At 42.0% G+C, this 19,150-nt stretch overlaps 1 protein-coding gene across 3 annotated transcripts in view; it reads right to left on the bottom strand.

Annotated features, from left to right (window-relative positions):
- Nucleotides 1–9,885, bottom strand: part of APC (APC regulator of WNT signaling pathway) — a 63,927-nt gene extending 54,042 nt beyond the window's left edge. The window contains exons 1-2 of one of the 3 annotated variants that reach the window (XM_083576444.1): nucleotides 9,267–9,885; nucleotides 6,847–6,891 (exon numbers count right to left, since the gene is read on the bottom strand). The gene's annotated coding sequence lies outside the window, so the exon portion shown is untranslated. The remainder of the gene's footprint in view (nucleotides 1–6,846; nucleotides 6,892–9,266) is intronic. The other 2 variants (XM_083576448.1, XM_083576445.1) reach the window with 2 other exon arrangements.
- Between the last annotated feature and the right edge of the window lie 9,265 nt (nucleotides 9,886–19,150).

Genomic DNA, 19,150 nt, shown 5'->3' with positions numbered 1-19,150 from the left:
TTAGCAAATGCCACAGAATCAAACTGTTCTTAATTTAAAAACTTAATTGAAATAAAGCCACAACATCACTCTACTACAAGAAACTACAGAAATAAAGCTAACCTTGATCTTTATTATTGTGCATGCTTTCAAAGTTAATAGAACGTTACTGAAGACTTTGTGAACCAAACTAAACACTATTTAAGAGCTGAAGAATTAAGACATTTTGTTTCCCAGTAAAAACTGAGAGCAGTATAAAGACAGTCATGTACAGAAATCTACTTTTTCATGCAAATAAAGCAGTACACAAATTCATTGCTTAAAGAGGATGACAAGCACTCCTTTCCCATTCACTTCACTCTTTTCAAGTTATTGCACTTGAAACATTTTTTGGAAAAAGCTTCATGAACCAAGTCCAGTTCTCAAGGTCTAACAATGACATTTAATTAGTGGGCTGTCACTTGAACTGGCATCTAAACTTTTGTGAAATACTCAATTCCATATTAATTCAACATCTTACAAGTCTAACAGAAAACCAATTCTTAGCATGCCCAATAAAAGCAAAGAATTAATGTTGTTAGCATGAAGCAATTCAAACATTTAGACTTCTAATCTACGCAAAGATGCCTGCCCCATGTATGACCCAAGTTTCAAATTCACACTGCCCCCCACAAAGTGTGTATTTGTAGAACGGCTGATGCCAAGCCTGGCTCTAGAAGGCAACAAAGTCAGGCAATTGACAAGAGCCCAAGACTGGGGCCCAACCATACTATCATTTTCAGTTAATATGAAGCACTGAAAACGGTCAGGTTTTAAAAAATAAAGTCTCAGTTTGCATATCCTAGCTCTTTCAAATGAAGCAGTGAAAGCAATTTGTGCCCAAGGGTTGTGCACTGGTTCAACACTAAAATGTGACACTCACCATAGTTCAGAGCCCACCCAATATGTTTGATCAGAAGAACCATATAGGTAATTGTCCACAAGGCAGAGCACTAAATGTATGGAAGGGGGGGTGTATACAGTACTGGAGATAAGTTACTTATATGCTACTCTCAAGACGTTTCAGATAGCATAAAACCAGGGATATTAGTGAAATACTACATACCTGTTATCATACATTAAATTGCTGCAACAGGATTACAATTAAAACAACAGACTGGATCTGTTCAGCTAGAATACGTCATTGTAGTATTCTGATGTTAGGCTGCAACCCTAAATCTCTTCCCCTGGCATGAAATTCCAATAAAATTCAAAGGGCTTACTTGCAGGCAAATGTACTCATGAACCTTTTTTGTTTTTAAGACATATATTTGTCTTAAAAACTTTCCATTCTAAAGAGCTTTCAAGGTGGCTGTCAATAACAATTTGTCTAGGCTATGCTTACTGAATTTATCTCTCTTCTCACCACCAAAAATATCCCAAAGCAAATTACTACCAAATTATTTGCAACAAACTATAGATCATTTTCATGAAGGGTAGGTATAGCAGGCCTTTTTAGACAACAGTGACAAAGATTCCACATAACACCACAAAATACACTATAGTCTTGAATCCAGTATTTCTTTGGGATATATAGTTAATTGTACTTAAGCAATACGATGCCTATTATGATAAGTGGTGTTATCATAGTAAGAAATTTGAAAGAGAAAAGTACTCACATCTCACTGTTTTCAAAGTATGTTGTTATACAAATGGGGGGAGGGGAATGCAGGTATCCAGTAAGTACTACTTTCTTGATATATAGAATTTATATCTTTATTCTGGATGTTGTACGAACTGAATCAAAAATGAAAAACTTGAAGCTGCAATACTAGGGCTTGGGTGCTAAGGTAAGTGAATAGATGCAGTTGACATCAATTTATTCAGAATGATAAGCTCTAAAAGGCTCTCTCCAAAATAAGATAAACAGGCAGTAAAATGGCAAATGCAGTTCAATGAAAACAAGTCCAAAAAGTGATAGATACTGGGGCAAAAAAAAATCATAAATAGATGGATTGGGTCAGAGGTGGTGATGACCAACCAAGAAGAAGAATCTTGGGTTCAAAACAGATAGTTCAATGAAAACGTTGACCCAATGTGCAGCAGGTGAGAAAAAGATAAATTCCATGTTTGGGATTATTATGAAAAGGATTGCAAAGGGATTACAATCTTCTAAAATTGTAATGCCTTTATATAGATCTATAGTGCCTAAAGTTTGGGTCAGCATGTCTCAAAATGGAAAACTCAGGAAACAGCAACCAAAATGACCAACAGCCAAAGCAACTCCACTGTGAGGAAGGGTTACAACATCTAGGACTTTTAAGTTTAGAAAAAGCAAGCAGGAATGGGAAATTTGGGGTCTTCCAGATGTTGCAGGATTAAAACTCCTGACATCCCTAACAAGCCAGTAAGGGCAGATGGGAGTACAAGTCCAACAACATCTGGAGGGCCACATGTTCAGAGAAGTAGGCATGCCTGAGGATTTTCTTTGGTCCAAATTCTTTAAACAAACCTGATTCTTACATCTCAGAATAATATGCAAATAAGAATGTCATTATCCTTTGGTTTCTGAACTTCTCTGAATTTTGCTTCAAATATATAGTGAAAGGCATATGTGCACTATGTGAAGAAAAATATGTTCAGAAATATGAATGTTTACTTGTTCTTTTTATATTTGCAGAATGACAAAGAAATAGGTAGGACAAAGCACACTTATGGACTGAACGCATGTGAAACTGACACAGCCTGGAAATAAATTGATCACAAGATGAAGGTTTTTAAAAAGTTATGCATAGTGTAAATTCAATGGACACAAGAAATTCAAACTACTAGAACCCAAAGACATTGGTTAAAACTGAATACTAGAAGATTCATGATACCTCAAATGAAGTACAGTGGAAACCACGCACAGGTTGCAATTCGGTGTTTCCGCGCATAGTGCAATTTAGTGCTTCTGCTCATGCGCAACTGCCAAAACCCAGAAGTAACCCGTTCTGGCACTTCAGGGTTTCAGCAACATGAGGTATGACTGTACTGCACACACAGTATACTTAAACTGGAATTTTCTACCAGAAGATATGGTGACGGTAACCAACTAGGGGCGTAGACATGTTGAATTAAATAGGACTTCAGAGTAGACATTGTTAGAACTGCCCTATTAGATGCCTTTAAAGCTAAGAAACTTACAACTACAGTATAAGTAAACAAAACACAATTTTTTGGTTTTGACTTGAACACAGAAACTAGGTTCTAAGTAGGCTAGATAAATAAACTGTATATATTCTATTATACTAAACACTACATTCAGAATTAACAAATAAGCCATATACAATGTTCTTTCATTTTACTTATTTCAGCATTTTAAAGGGATACTAAAATCATATCAAACTGACAGTTTGTCATTAAATTACCACCTTGTCATGTGTAGCAGTAAGAACACATATCACACACAGAAACAAATCACAACAAACCACATAGATACTTTTGCCAATTTCTCATACAATGCTCAAATCTTTCTACTGTTTGAGCAAGCAAATCATTTTCCTATCACCAAGCTTCCCTTCCTTCAAATCTTCTCTCAGGCCTCCGCCTTCAAAGGTTGAGAGCCTTTCCTTCACAGTAGACTTTCCCTTCTTCCACATTAGAAGTTTCACACAGTGTCTTATACAGCTCATCCTCAGAAGTCCATTAATGAGCACACACAACTCTAAATGAAAGCCATACCATAACTCCCTTATTCTGGTTAAAACTAGACTATGCCACTCTCAGATGACAGAGTTATGAAAAAGTCAGGAAAACTGAGATCTCACCTCAGAAAAAAAGGGGTTACAGAAGGAAGGATGCACAGATTGGGTTTCATATATCATTGCTAACAGGTCTATAAACAAGCAAGGTTCAAGAATTCCCAAGTGTGAATCAAAAAATGATTGTTAAATAAGAAGAGTGAAGCACTGAGTCAATTAATGCTGCATGTTCCATTGCCTCAGACTGGAAGGTGGTAGAGAAAGGGAGATGAAGAGGGAGAACGAGAACTGCTGGTTGGAGAGAAGCTGGGACAGCTGGAGAAAAAAAAAATAGCACAAAGAGGTACAGGGGCCAGATAAGAATATCCAGTGTGTGTTTTACGAAGTAGGGAACAGAAGCCTCACAAACAATTTAGAAGGTGGGCAAGATTTCATTCGGCAATCCTGTGGTGCAGAAACTGCAATATGCTTTAATTTGGTTTCCAGGCACTTCTGACCAGTTCTGCAAAGGCTCTTTTACAAATCCAAAGTACAAAAACAGTACAGAATTTTAAAAGCAAACGGAAGAAGTGTGGATAAAAAAAATGGCATTACCAATGCAAGCGGAACCACACATCTCTATACAAAACAAAGTCAATAGAAAATGTGATACGGCCAAGTCTTTGTTTCATTGCTTTTGCCTAGATAGCGCAGTTGGCTAGAGCACGGTGCTGATAATCCCAAGCTTGCAGGTTTGATCCCCATATGGGACAGCTGCATATTCCTGCATTGCGGGGTGGGGGTGGACTAGATGATCCACAGGGTCCCTTCCCAACTCTACAATTCTATTCCTGTCACCATTGTCCTGCTCTCTACAAAATGCTAAACAATAAGGTTATAGCCAATGAAGGCACTGAGCTTGTGGAATGACTTATGCTCACACAATGGAACTTCCTCTCATTTCTCTCCCACACATCTGCTGGGACAGGGTCCCCTAACACTTGAAGAGGATGGGAGGTAAAGGGATAAGAGAGGAGGGAATGTTTCATTGTGCAAGTGTAAGTCATTCCACAAACGCAATAATGTTTCTAGGAACACAGAAATTCTCAATTTATAGAAATTAAGAATACCTGTACATTCTTGGAAGTTTCGTATCAGTTAATTTGTACCCTAAAATAGTCTGTTCAGTTATTAAACTACTCCCTTGGGATAAGTTTATCTGCAATGCAGTCTTTATGAAGAGGAAGAGAAGAAGGATATCAGGAGGAAACAGAAGTCCAAGCGTAATAATATGCTAAGGGACCTTGTGATCTCCACTAAACTTGTTTCCTGACTCACTAGGATTAGTAAAACTGAAAGCATGGCATTTACAAAATGTTAAAAAGTGAAGTTTTAACTATGTAGAAATTATCTGTCTCAAATATAATACTTTTCCACTATTTGAATAAAAGTTAGTCATGTAATTTTAGTTCTTTAATATTTTAGTCTTTAACAGTTATTGAATACTCCATACCAAATTCTGTCTTTTCAGTATACAGTACAACATATATTGGAGGCGAGGAAGAATCTCTCTCTCCCACAAATGGATAGGGAGATAGAATAGTAGAGAACAGCGCATATCTCACTATCCACAGGTATCTTTGAATAAAACTGTGATTGGATACACTTGTGTGTAAAGTTTCTTTGAAATAAAGCTTACTTCCAGAGATAAAATTCAGTTGAAATCAATTGATAAATAGGCCAAGGGTGGCAATTATGTATACGCTATTAGTAGGAATAGCGTATCGTGCAAATGTTGGTCCACAAAAGCCAATCTACAGTTTACCTTCTCCACACAGGTTACTTCTATATACCCAAATGTAGTATTTAATTCAGCTTGCTATGTGGAGCTTCCCAATCAGGAAAGCTTTCATAGTTGTAACAGATGCCTTCCACACTGCTAGTGTAGAAACTTTTCACACAAGACCTGAAAGTAATTGTGCGTGGTACGAAAGCCTTACTGGAACTGCAAGGATCAGTATAGCAATCTGGGTTAGATATTAGTTAGATACCGTATTTTTCGCCCTATAGGACGCACTTTTCCCCCTCCAAAAATGAAGGGGAAATGTGTGTGCGTCCTATGGGGCGAATGCAGGCTTTCGCTGAAGCCTGGAGAGCGAGAGGGGTCGGTGCGCACCGACCCCTCTTGCTCTCCAGGCTTCAGGAAGCTATCCCCCTGGCCCGGCAAGCTCCCAGAGCGATGCCAAAGCTGCGCGCAGCTTCGCCATCGCTCTGGGACCCGTTCTGGGGGCTGGGGTCGGGGGAAGCTCGGGCTTCCCCTGCCCCCAGCCGCGCAAGCTCCCAGAACGATGCCGAAGGTGCGTGCACCTTCGCCAGCGCTCTCGGACCCGTTCTGGGGGCTGGGGAAGCTTGGGCTTCCCCCACCCCCAGCCCCGCAAGCTCCAGGAGCGATGGCGAAGGTGCGCTCACCTTCGCCAGCGCTCTCGGACCCGTTCTGGGGGCTGGGGTCGGGGGGAGCTCGGGCTTCCCCCACCCCCGCAAGCCCCGGGAGTGATAGCGACCGTGCGCGCACCTTCGCCATCGCTCTCGGACCCTTTCTGGGGGCTGGGAAATAATTTTTTCCCATTAATTCCCCCCCCAAAAAAATCTAGGTGCGTCCTATGGGCCGGTGTGTCCTATTGGGCGAAAAATACGGTACACATGGTTGCCATGAAGAAGTGGGGAGCCATATGGAGAAGGTATTATGCAGATTATTCACAAGAGTTCAGCATAGCAGCATAATGAGCAGTTATTGTAAAATCTATCACTGATCCCCATAACAACTTCCTGCAGGTGAACAAAAGTTCAATTTTCAAAACAGGAAACAAACATAATAAACTGCCACAGCCAAACTGAATTTAGACTCAAGTCCAATGTTCAGCTAACATGTTAGTATCTGCCTACAAGTGGCATAGTTGGTTACAAGTCACCAACACTCTTCAACTGCTAGCAACACTAGAGGCCGCAACCTATTTATAGACTCATTAGTGTTTCTCAGAATTCCCACCAATAAACTACAAAAACCATGTATCTTATAGGAGTAAGAGCACCATTCCTGGAACAATATACAGGAACAATTATTCCAAAGAAAATGCAAGCAAAGGTAAATCCACTGAGATGCACTCACCAAGAAGAAAAGTTAGATTGCTCCAGCCTCCATACAGTCTGAAATCTAAGTAGAGGGGGAAAAAACCAGAACAATTAACAGCAACACAATGACTGGCTGGTTCTATAACAGGGATGGGAATCCGAGGTTCCACAGAAGCTGCTAGGCTACAACTCCCATCAACCCTGGCTACTGCTCATTTTGGGTGAGCTGATGGGAGTTGCAGTTCAAAACATCTAGGGGACACTGGAATGAGGAAACCTTCCGTGAGGTTAACTAGTACTCACTGTTCTTACTGAAGCACTAGCCTTTCTGAAATTATATCAAAAATATTTCCCCTTGCTGGAAGATCCATTTAAAGCAGGCTTCCTCAAACTCGGCCCTCCAGATGTTTTTGGCCTACAACTGCCATGATCCCTAGCTAGCATGACCAGTGGTCAGGGATGATGGGAACTGTAGTCTCAAAACATCTGGAGGGCCGAGTTTGAGGAAGCCTGATTTAAAGGATTGACCATAAAAAGTGATAAATACGTAAACTGAATAAATGTTGATCATGTAGATTGACTCATTTGGTTCGAGACTGCACACCTGCCTGAAGGGCCACCGAGAATGTACAAGACCACTGTGGAGGCTACTGTAGGCAATTTGGGTAGCCTACACAATGGCAAGTGCAGTATACAAGTTTACCCTGTTCCCATTGGAATGTAAGAGCTCAGAACAAAGGTCCAGCATACTGATTCCATGGCCAACAAGATGTCTATGGAAACCTACAAGCAGGACCAGAGTTTGACGGTACCCACCCATCTTTTTTTCTTAATTAAATTTGGATACTGCCCTTCATCCACAGATCTCAGGGCAGTAAAGTGGTACCTCGGTTTAAGAACAGTCCTGTTTACGAACGATTTGGTTTACAAACTCCACTAAACCGGAATTAGAGTCCCAGTTTGCGATCTTTACCTTGGTCTAAGAACAGAATCCGAACAGTGGAAGGGCCCTGGCGACGGGAAGCCTCATTAGGGAAAGTGTGCCTTGGTTTAAGAATGGTTTTGGTTTAAGGACTGACATCCAGAATGGATTAAGTTCGTAAACCGAGGTACCACTGTACTTGAGATTCCCAAGCATTCAGAGGCATATTGTCTCCCACCATAGCTATTATAGCTAGTAGTCATTCACATTCACTCATCCTCCACTGATCTGTCTAATCTTCTTTTAAAGACAGCAAAGTTGCTCCAAAGTTATAACCTTTCCTCACGGGGGAGTTGCTTCACCCCCTCATTTTGGTTGCCTTTTTCCAGATATTCAATATCCTCCTTCAGCTGCAGCAAGCAATCATATTCTCACCAGTTTTATATAATAGCATTAAGCTACAGGGTGTTTTAGTTTCATTCACTTTCTTAATGATCCCTGAAGTAAAATTCAACATATCTATCATGCTATCCCCCATAACCCCAATGTTTCATTCCTGAATAGTTCTGACCAGCACGTAGGATTTTTTGCTGTTGGTTTTTGTGCCCCAATGTGCTTCATTTTACACTTGCTAACACTGAATTACATTGCCACTATACTGCTCATTCACACAGTTTTGGAGAGATTCTCTATAATGCAGAAGCATTTATCACTAGTCCCCGTGTGGCGTTTGGAATGTTTGTATCATCCCCAATTCAGCTGAAAACCACTACTTCACAACAACAAAGCATGGGCTTAATGGGCAGAGGAATAAAACAGGATGATAACTTCAGTGAACAAACTGCACAGAGTTCCAATACGACTGGTTGTAGCCAATCGGCAGTTGTCACAATCCAAACCACTCAGTTCCAAACTCCGTGAAAGCGCAACTGCTCCAATTTCTACTCCTTTTGCCAACGGAACGTAGAGGCAGATGCAATTTGGGGTCTTTGGGACCCGTCTGCCCGTTGCAAACAACTCCATGCAACTTTTACCCTTTTTGTGATGCACTCTTCCCAACAGCGGCCACCAACAATAGCCCTACCCATGTAAAGAGAACATAGGGAACACAGGCCTGTAGGCACCAGTGTCCCATTTCCTATAGTGCCCCCACAAACAGGGCATGAGACACCGTCACCTCCAAGTGGTGGGGATCCCCATCCACCAACTCCTTAGGGAGAAGACCCACGGGCCACAGAAGGTCGTTTTAACTTACATGGGACTCTGGCTCGAAATAGTAAAAGCCCCGTCCTAGGGAAAGGGCAGGGTTTTGAAGAAGTAGGGCTCCAAGAAGTCAGCCAGACAATGGGGCAATGGTGTCTGCTGCCCCGTGGAGTGGGGGGGGGGAGGCGGAACGACCCTCCAAGACCCCAGATCCCCGACCTGCTTTGACTGGCAAGGCTGCCTCGAGCTCAGGCGAGGAGGGAGAAAGGCATCGAAGCCGGTGTTCTGGCTCTGGCCAGGTGTGCTGCTGCCGCCGCCGCGCCTCAACTCACCTGCCCGCCTCTTCGCCCTCCGCACCCAGCAGCAGCGCCGCCGCAGCCGCCCCTCCCGGGACTCCGCCGCTGCCTCCGTCGCGGCCGGCGCTCGGGGGACTCGGCCCCACCACGAAGCTGGGAGGCGGCCGCCCACACATCCGGGGCGCGGGGGAAGGCCTGGGGGGGACACGCTCCCCTTCCTCACAGGCGGCGGCGGCAGCAGCAGGCGAGAGGGGAGCTGGTCCCCCTGCCGCCGCCCCGGCTTCTCATCCCCGAGAAGGCGGCTCCCCTCCACTCGCGCCTCGGTCGGTGTCGGTGCCGGCCCGCCTGCGGCCTTTGCCCTCGCCACACTGGTAACCTGCTGCCCGTCACCGCCCCCCTCACTCCAACTTCCCGGCCAGCCTCCCCGCCGCCATCTTGTTTCGGGGTGGGAGGGGGAGAGAGCGAGAGAGACTGCTTTCGAGCGCACGCGCGGTCGAGGGAATCCCGGCTTGTTGGGAGACCAGAGGGAAAGAAAGGAGCCCGGCGCGCCTGCGCGGGAGAGCGTGGCGTTCGCTTTTCACACCTGCTGAGAGAGAGAGAGAGAGAGAGAGAGAGAGAGAGCAGCTGGGAAAGGGGCGGGGCTTGGTTGTCTCCCTTGCTTGACAGCGCGCGGAGGGAGGGAGGGAGGAAGAGCCAGCCTGGAGCTCGGCTGCAAATGCTGCATGCTTAGTCGGTCTGCGCTTCTGCAGCGCTTGGGAGGGGATAGCGGGGAAGCCACGTGCAGGGAGCGGCAAAAGCGAAGTTGCTGCGTTGCAGCAAGGAGATAAATAACTAGGCAACTTTTAGAATAACTTTTATGCTTTTGTATTTGTTGAAGCCTCCCAGAGTGGGTGGGGCAACCCAGTCAAATGGGTGGGGTACCTAATATTAGGCCTGGCACCTTCATTATACACCTTTAGGTGACAGACAAAAACGGCCCTCTTTAAACCAGGCTTTTGGCTGATTTGATTGATATCCTACGCCCTTTTAAAATGTGTTGGGGGGTGTTATGGGGTTGTTTGTTTTTATTTGATTATGTATTTTGTGGTTTTATATTCTGATGTTATGCTGTAAACCGCCCTCAGACATGTGGGTATAGGGCAGTATATAAATTCAATAAATTATTACAGTGCTATCATCATCATCATCATCATCATCAGTGCTGTTTTTCTAAAAAAAAAGAGGTGCCAGAACTTGCCACAAACTCCTTGTTCTCTTATACAGTCAAAAGTCTCGGCCGAACGTTTTGGAAGCCAAATGCCAAAAACCTGGAAGTGAATGCTTCTGTTTTCGAACACGCCTCAGAAGTCAAATGGCTTACAAGGTGCATTTTTCATTCCCTCCCCCCCACTTTGCAGCCAGCCCTTTGATCCTCGGTTTTCGGAAATTTCAGAAGTTGAATGGGCTTTCGGAACAGATTACCTTCAAAAACTGAGGTTTGACTGTAATGGCAATGGTGCCCACCTGAGAGGTGCCAGAACTGAGTTCAAGCTGAAAAAAAGCCATGATGATGATGATGATATATGGTTTTATTTAGACATATATACAACCTGCACCCAGATGAAGGCATTGCAGAACATACACATCCTGTGAGGGCCTGGTTTCCCCCTTAAGGGCAGCAGTGGATTCAAAGGACAGCAGAAAGTGCATACAGTGGTACCTCGGGTTAAGTACTTAATTCGTTCCGGAGGTCCGTTCTTAACCTGAGGTACCACTTTAGCTAATGGGGCCTCCTGCTGCCGCCGGAGCACAATTTCTGTTCTCATCCTGAAGCAAAGTTCTTAACCCGAGGTACTATTTCTGGGTTAGCGGAGTCTGTAACCTGAAGCGTCTGTAACCTGAAGCGTCTGTAACTTGAGGTACCACTGTAATGCTACATTGAAAATGTAGTTTGACTTTCAGATGCACCCTCCACTGGCCACTTCATGTATTGGAACAAAGGCTATCATGTGTTTTGCAGCAGAAACTGACATATGTCTACTCTGAAGTCGTACAGAGTTCAATGAGGTTTACTTCCTGGTACAAGTGGTACAAGTGTATAGGATCACGACCCTAACCAAACAAACACCAGAAGCTTGACACAAAGAAGAAAGGTTGAATTGGTTTTGGTTCCCCTCACACTCACACACCCTTGTGTTTCAAAAGTTTTGAGTCCATTTCTGCAGAACAGAATGTTAATCTGAGGGTTTTTCATGCATTACATTGTGCAGAACTGGCTCTTACTGGTATCTATGTATAGTTTGTCATATTAATACCTTACATTTATATCTAAATGTGTGAAGCAGCCTCACATATTTTGACATGAAGCAAGATACATATTTAAATAAATATCTAGGTTCTTTTTCCAGTCTTAATTTCAAAGATAATTTTGTGTTATTGTCAAGGACCTCTGTCTCAACATAACAGTTCCATAAACCAACACTCTAAGCCTTAGTAATTACTTAGTTCCATATTTTTCTGGACTATTCATAGTTTGTGCCCATCTATTTTCTGGATCCTTCTAGGGCAATCCACAATCTATTTTCCCAGTGTTATTGCCTCAGTCATTCATTTGAACATGCTTTAATTTGATCCTCAGTTTTTCCAAATTTTCCAAATGCCAAAATGCATATTTGTGGTCTGGAAAAGCTAAAGGAGGGGAAATAGTGTGGGGGGAAAGATGGAAATATGTTGGGCAGTCACTATGGGATTGGAGAACATTCAGTTACAGTTGAGGAATCAAAACAACGATAAAACGACCCACAACCGTTTTCTTTCTAAATACACCAAACTTAATTTTTCAATCAATTTTTATTACATTCTATTAATTTTATTAGTTCAGTCCATTTTAAATTAACCATTTCCAATCCTTTTGTTCCATCTAAAATGAATTATTTGTGAACACGAATAACCCCAAAACTATACCTTGTATCTTATATTCCAGATGTGGTCTCACTAATGCCAATACAAAGAAAACATCAGTTCTTCGCAAATAAAAACACATCACAAAATGCATCCAGGATTTACATCCACTGTATTTAGAGCTACATCACACTTAGTCATCATGATTATCTGATACCCTGGGACCTTTTGACCTCTATTATTTTGAACTAATGAAGCACCCAGGCATAATAAAAATGCTTAGTTGTTCCCAAATGCATGACATTGTAATATTGAACTTTCTTTCTTTCTATTATTTGCACCATCATTTGACAGCATGTGTTTAGAGGCTGGAAACACCATTAATAATTCTTAAGTGAGTCACAGACATTTGTGGTTTTAATAACGACTGGAAGTCTGATTGCCCTGCCTAATTTATTATGAGTGTGCTCTCTTTGTAATGGCATTAGAAGCTACGGTATTATAATCAAGGCTTTATTTCAGAGCTGCTAAATATAGTTACTGCCCTCCTACAAGTTTATAGATAGTCTTCTACATATTTGCAGCTATCAAAGAAGTTATTGTTTAACACTCTTTGTCTCTTTGTTCACAGCTGGCAATCTTTTGCTTGAGGTTTTTGTTTTTTGGGTACAAAAAAGTGTTGATTTGTAAAAATAGGGTGCAGTGCAGATCCATTTAACGTTAACATCCAATTGAAATGTTAAATTCATGGGATTTTATAATTGGCTTCTAGGGGATGTAAATTGCACCCTAGTTTGGTAAGCACAGCAAATAGATTCATACCAGCATCTCTCATTTGCTGCCTACATTTTCTTCTTCTTTAAAGCAGCTTGTAATATTTTCTGTAAATGTAAACTGTTAAATATTTTTATCTATGCTACACCATGTGTTCATAGATATTATCCTATATAGATATTATCCTATATATACACCGTGTGGTGTGTGAGAGGACCAGGGTGGGGTTTTGCTGCTTTGACTTGGATGCCTATTCCTAATCATTACCATTTTAAAACATAGCAAGAAGTGTAAATTGGATGTATGCAATGTGCTGCCAGGAGGGGGGAAACGTTAACAGTGTATTTTAAATGAGCTATATACTGTATGTTGGGCATTTTCTTCACTATCTCCAGTCTTCTCAGAGAGATTGCCAAATTAGAAGTTGGCTACAACTTGGAAAATAGCATACATTTAATATAATGTTTAAAGAGCAACGAAAAAGTATTCAGGAAACTTGGCAAATATTAAAATACAGCCCCCCCAAAATTAAAAATGTACCAAACAACTATTCAACATCCTTTTGTGCCCTGCTCACACTTAAAATTACCTGGAACATTAGGTCTGATTTGTTGTAAATTGGATGTTCAAGATCTCTGAGACAAATAAAATAGGGCACTGGGGTGTCCCATTCAGCTCAATCAGTCAAAAGTTGCTTTCACATCTTTATGTTGTGTTTCTTTAGAGTTAAAATTGAGACTGATTCAACCAAAACTGATGTTCCGGGTCTTAGACTCCACAGTAATGGTAATGGTAGGAAGGATTTGGTGATACTGGTGAGTTAAGGATCTATTATGTGGGGCTTGGCCTGCATTTTTGTTTTTTCTGGTCAAAAATTGTTATTAACTTTGTTTTAAAAAAACCTTTGGTATTTGCAGATAATTCATGCACTTTTAAATTATATAACAGATGGACAACCAAAGTGGACCCTGCAAGACTTTGTGGCTGCAAAGATACAGTGGTACCTCGGGTTAAGAACTTAATTCATTCCATAGGTCGGTTCTTAACCTGAAACGGTTCTTAACCTGAGGCGTGCTTTCGCTAACGGGGCCTCCTGCTGCCGCTGCGCCGCTGGTGTGCGATTTCTGTTCTTATCCTGGGGCAAAGTTCTTAACCTGGACCAACCACTTCCTGGTTAGCAGAGTTTGTAAGCCGAAGCGTCTGTAAGCCGAAGCGTCTGTAACCTGAGGTACCACTGTACTTAACACAGCTGATTTCCATAGTTGATCCAGAAAAAAACTAAAACAAGATACGTAACAGAAATTACCGTACATATTTTGTAAGATGGAGGTTTTGCCAGTAACAGGTGGAGTAGTTGAGTGGTGGCATTTACCTGACCTCTGGTTGGTTGCATCACTGTGGTTTACCAGAAGGGAGAGGGAGGGGGCAAGGCAACGCCGAGATTGGCATGGTACACAAATTGGCAGGAGTGCCAGACTGACTGGTGCATTACACTCACCTTGCCACCCCTTTGCTCTCCCTATCTACCTCCCAGTGTCACAACCAACTGAAGGTTAGCTGAGCACTGCTGCACCACCCATGCTGCCGATTATTGGGTTTTGCTTATAAACTTAAATGAAAAATGCAGGGACCTTATTCTGGTCAACCTGCAAATAGTGATGCAATTCACTTCATTTGCACAAAAATTTTGTTTAGTGTCAAATCTGCGTTGCATGATGACACTTGCATCTGAGGTATATAAATAACATAATCATAAAATGAAGCTGTGGCGTTGTGCTGACTTGGTAACTTTAAAGAAAACAACAGTGAGAGGATAATGTATATGTTACAAGATTAAGACAGTAAATGAGAATAGGTGTAAACAGCAGGAAGGGAAAACAGAGAATGCACCATGTTATTTACGAAGGGGATTTCTATTTCAGATAGAAGCAAAATGTTCTTTAAGCCTCCTGGTTTTTGAAATATGCTAAAGTGTAATATGATCATTACTGAGCAGGTAACAGAGCACTCTGAGTAGCCTCATTACTCAATATGCCAATAGTTCTTTGGCACTGCTTAGGACTGGCCCACAATTAAAAAAGAACAATTGAGCCAGTCCTGCAGGGAATCTACTGAAATACAATTTGGCTCTGGCTTCTGTTTTGTTTTGAGCCTTCTGTTGGGCTGACAAAGGGAGGCAACATTTGATAATAAGATTCAGTACAGTATATTCTGGAGATTAAGAGCCAGCCAGATACATATTGCAATTACCATTAATAGGAATGTGCAAATTGGCACAATGCTATATTGCATTTAAATGTTTGCCCAGATGTGTGGGGTGTGAATAAATAATAATAATAAATTTTCATTCAGTTTACTAAAAGCACAGTCTCTCAGAATCTACCCAGAAGTAAGGTCTGTTGAGTTCAATGGGGCTTACTCCCAGGTAAGTGCATATGAGATTTCAATAATTTTTTTTCCAGCATTCTGTAATTTGCTTTATTTTCAGTCATCTTCACCTCAAAGATATGTACTTGGAAGTCAAGCTGCAATTCTAAACACTTCTGTTATGGATTGGGCCCCTGTTATGGATTGAGAAAGCATGCTTACAGTTGCAGTGCCTGACTCCTGACACTTTTAAATAAATTTGCTGCAAATCCCACCTTCTGTAATAGTTCTTTGCCACCTGCTCTTCTATGGCAGATGTGCTATATGCCTAATTAAAAGTAACTCCCACTGATAAATACCAGGTAACCAGCCCAAGTTGCTTTTAACCAGTTCAAAGCCCTGGATCCATTGGTGTCTTTCAAGATCGCCTTTTTGGAAGGTGTTGCTTAGGGTTTTCAGGGGAGAAGGGAAGTAGGAAAGCCATTCTGTTTCAGTGCAACAATATTTTCAGGCATTAGGATTCAAGCCCATCTTTTGATTTAGTGTGATAGTTCTGAAGTTGACTGGATCCAAACTTGAACTCCTCCTGCCTTCAGATACATTATATTATTTTCTTTTTAAAAAAATAATAATATAATCTATTTAACTAACTGTATTGGAATCTTAAAGCATCTTAAAAAGCAGAGACATCACCTTGCCAACAAAGGTCCGTATAGTAAAAGCTATGGTTTTCCCCAGTAGTGATGTATGGAAGTGAGAGCTGGACCATAAAGAAGGCTGATCGCCAAAGAATTGATGCTTTTGAATTATGGTGCTGGAGGAGACTCTTGAGAGTCCCATGGACTGCAAGAAGATCAAACCTATCCATTCTGAAAAAAATCAGCCCTGAGTGGTCACTGGAAGAACAGATCCTGAAGCTGAGGCTCCAATACTTTGGCCACCTCATGAGAAGAGAAGACTCCCTGGAAAAGACCCTGATGTTGGGAAAGATGGAGAGCACAAGGAGAAGGGGACGACAGAGGACGAGATGGTTGGACAGTGTTCCCGAAGCTACCAGCATGAGTTTGACCAAACTGCGGGAGGCAGTGGAAGACAGAAGTGCCTGGCGTGCTCTGGTCCATGGGGTCACGAAGAGTCGGATACGACTAAACAACAACAACAACAACAACAAATTGGAATTGGAATGAAACTTCAGCAGAATCAGTGCACTGCAGCAGTAAAAATGACTGAGGAGCAAAGTGTTCCCAGGCTCCTCTTTGGGTGCCCACACATTTGCAGAGTTTCAGGAAACCTGATTTGGCTTGCCATGTTGTGTGAACGAGCTCTGTGAATTCCACCTCAACAAATGAACTCCTGCATTTGCTGAGGATGTTACTGAATAAATATTGGCCCTCAAATTAGTCTGAGCAATAAAACGAGGGAGTCCTTTCCATTCCGTCTAACAAATGTTGTAAAATGTTTTCCAAATCACTGTATCACCTTGAACAAGGAACCAGGCTAGAGGACATGTTGGATGTGTTGTGCAGAGCTGCTTTGCATCAGTTCTCCATAGCTCCCAAGCCTGGAGAGATGCCAGCTGCAATATATCTTCACTGACTCCCAATTCGCAGTAAAATGCAAAGCACACGTGTCATGTCAGGTTTGAGCAGCTTAAAAAAAAGAATGATATACTGCACTCCTTGAAAATATTACGGTCCAACTTCATTTCCTCAGTTCTTTCATGTGCTGGCTTGCAGTTTTCTAGCCTAGCATGTTCCCTTTCCTTGCACGCACGCACGCACGACGCGCACACACACACACACACACACACACAGAGAGAGAGAGAGAGAGAGAGAGAATGGCAGAAACTTGTTCTATGGTTTGTGAGTTAAGGTAGGATCCAGATGTTTATATATGTATTGTGAATTCTAACCTAAAGGGCTTAAACCGTGTATGCCAACATACGCACTTGTAACTCAATTTCTTGCTCTTAGGTCATTTTCATGTTTTCAGAGAGCATTAGTGCGATGTTTTTTTAACCTACCCATTCATTTTTCAGCTTGTATACAGTGGTGGCTACTCAGAGAAAGACCATATTAAATAATGGCTAAATTCAGGAAATGCTGACACTGTCTGAGTTTTCACATCGTGGTAAGCCATGGATAATGGTTTACCATGAATGCACAGATTGCTCCTGCTTTGCTTCTCCCCACAAGTCAGTGGGAGCAACAAATGGCAATCTTTGCCTTTTCTTTATTTCCAGCTTGGAGGTTGTAGTTTGTTTTGCTCCAAACCATGGGTAGGCAAACTAAGGCCCGGGGGCCGGATCTGGCCCAATCATCTTCTAAATCCGGCCCGCGGATGGTCCATAAATCAGCATGTTTTTACATGAGTAGAATGTGTGCTTTTATTTAAAATGCATCACTGGGTTATTTGTGGGGCATAGGAATTCGTTCATTTCCCCCCAAAAAATATAGTTCAGCCCCCCACAAGGTCTGAGGGACAGTGGTGAAAAAGTTTGCTGACCCCTGCATCTAAACCATGATTGCTAAGCCAAGAACAAACCCTGGCTTCAGATTGTGGTTTGTTTGGAACAAAACAAAACATGACCCCCATTTTGTATGTAAGGGGGATGTGATCTATTAATTCATGGCATGCCATTAGCAGTGGCTTATCGTGATGTACAAATGCAGTCTCTCTCTTGAATCCTTTAGCTTTTGGTCTCACTTTGTTAAAACATTTTTTTTCTTTTTCTATCTGTACTTGAGATATACATTCCTACCTACTTAGTTGAGCACTTACCTATTCATGTACCTGACAAATTGTATTTTGGGCTATGAAAGATTATGCCACAATGAGTTCATTAGTCTTTAAGGTGTTCCAAGAGTATTCCCTCCCTTGACAGCAACAAATCCCTCACCCTCTATAGTTCATATTCAATTAGTTTTGCATCTTCATTTAACATTCTAGTTATTTTGTTATTTGCTTTTTTTAAGAGTAATTGCATTCATGGATTCTTAACTAAAGGGCAAAGAGTTGTCTAATGAACTAAATGGATGTTTACTATGCATTAAAGAGAAGTAGTTTATCTGATGTGCCTGATATATTATTCAGATTGATTTCTGATTGGATCCACACAAGCTGGAATACAATAGTGTGAACCACACAGAACACATTGGGGAACGTAAACCACCAATCTACCAGCTAGACATTTATATTGCCTTTCTCAGTAGTGAGTCACACATATTCTTCAGTGTGATCATCAAAGAGCAGACTGCTAATCTCATTTGTTTGCCATGGCTGGAATATTTACAAATAAAAGCCTTACAAGGAAAAAATTAATTGGTATGCATGCAGGTTAATAGTCTAAGCAAGTGCTACAAGAAGCAAATGCTCTAATTACTAATGTCACAGGTACATCAGATTTAATTAAGATGCTTTATGTGGAGCTAGGGAATTCTGCTAAACTTGGAATTAGCTGGTAAGGCTGGGTGGCAATTTGCTCTGGCATTTCAAGTAGCTCTCTAGGACTGCCATGGTGCTGTCAGGCAAGGAATGCCCAGAGCGAGGAATTAACTCTATTGTCAAAAGTACTCTTACAAGTTAGGAAAAGGCATGTCCATCTCAGCTACTGCTAGGTGTACACCTGATGAGGCATCTGAGGCAACAGAGAGCCCCCCCCATCCTGACCTCAGCTGATTTATCTTCCCCACCCAAGCTATGCGCAAGCAGGTGAAGACTGCATTAGCATATACAGTGGTACCTCGGATTACATACGCTTCAGGTTACATACGCTTCAGGTTGCAGACTCCGCTAACCCAGAAATAGCACCTTGGGTTAAGAACTTTGCTTCAGGATAAGAACAGAAATCGCACGGTGGCAGCAGTGGAAGGCCCCATGAACTAAAGTGGTGCTTCAGG

This window comes from Podarcis filfolensis (genome assembly GCF_964270895.1).
Source record: "Podarcis filfolensis genome assembly, chromosome: 11".
Lineage (NCBI taxonomy): Eukaryota > Metazoa > Chordata > Lepidosauria > Squamata > Lacertidae > Podarcis > Podarcis filfolensis.
The sequence above is the reverse complement of the archived record's forward strand: the minus strand, read 5'-3'. Positions and strand labels throughout refer to the sequence as shown.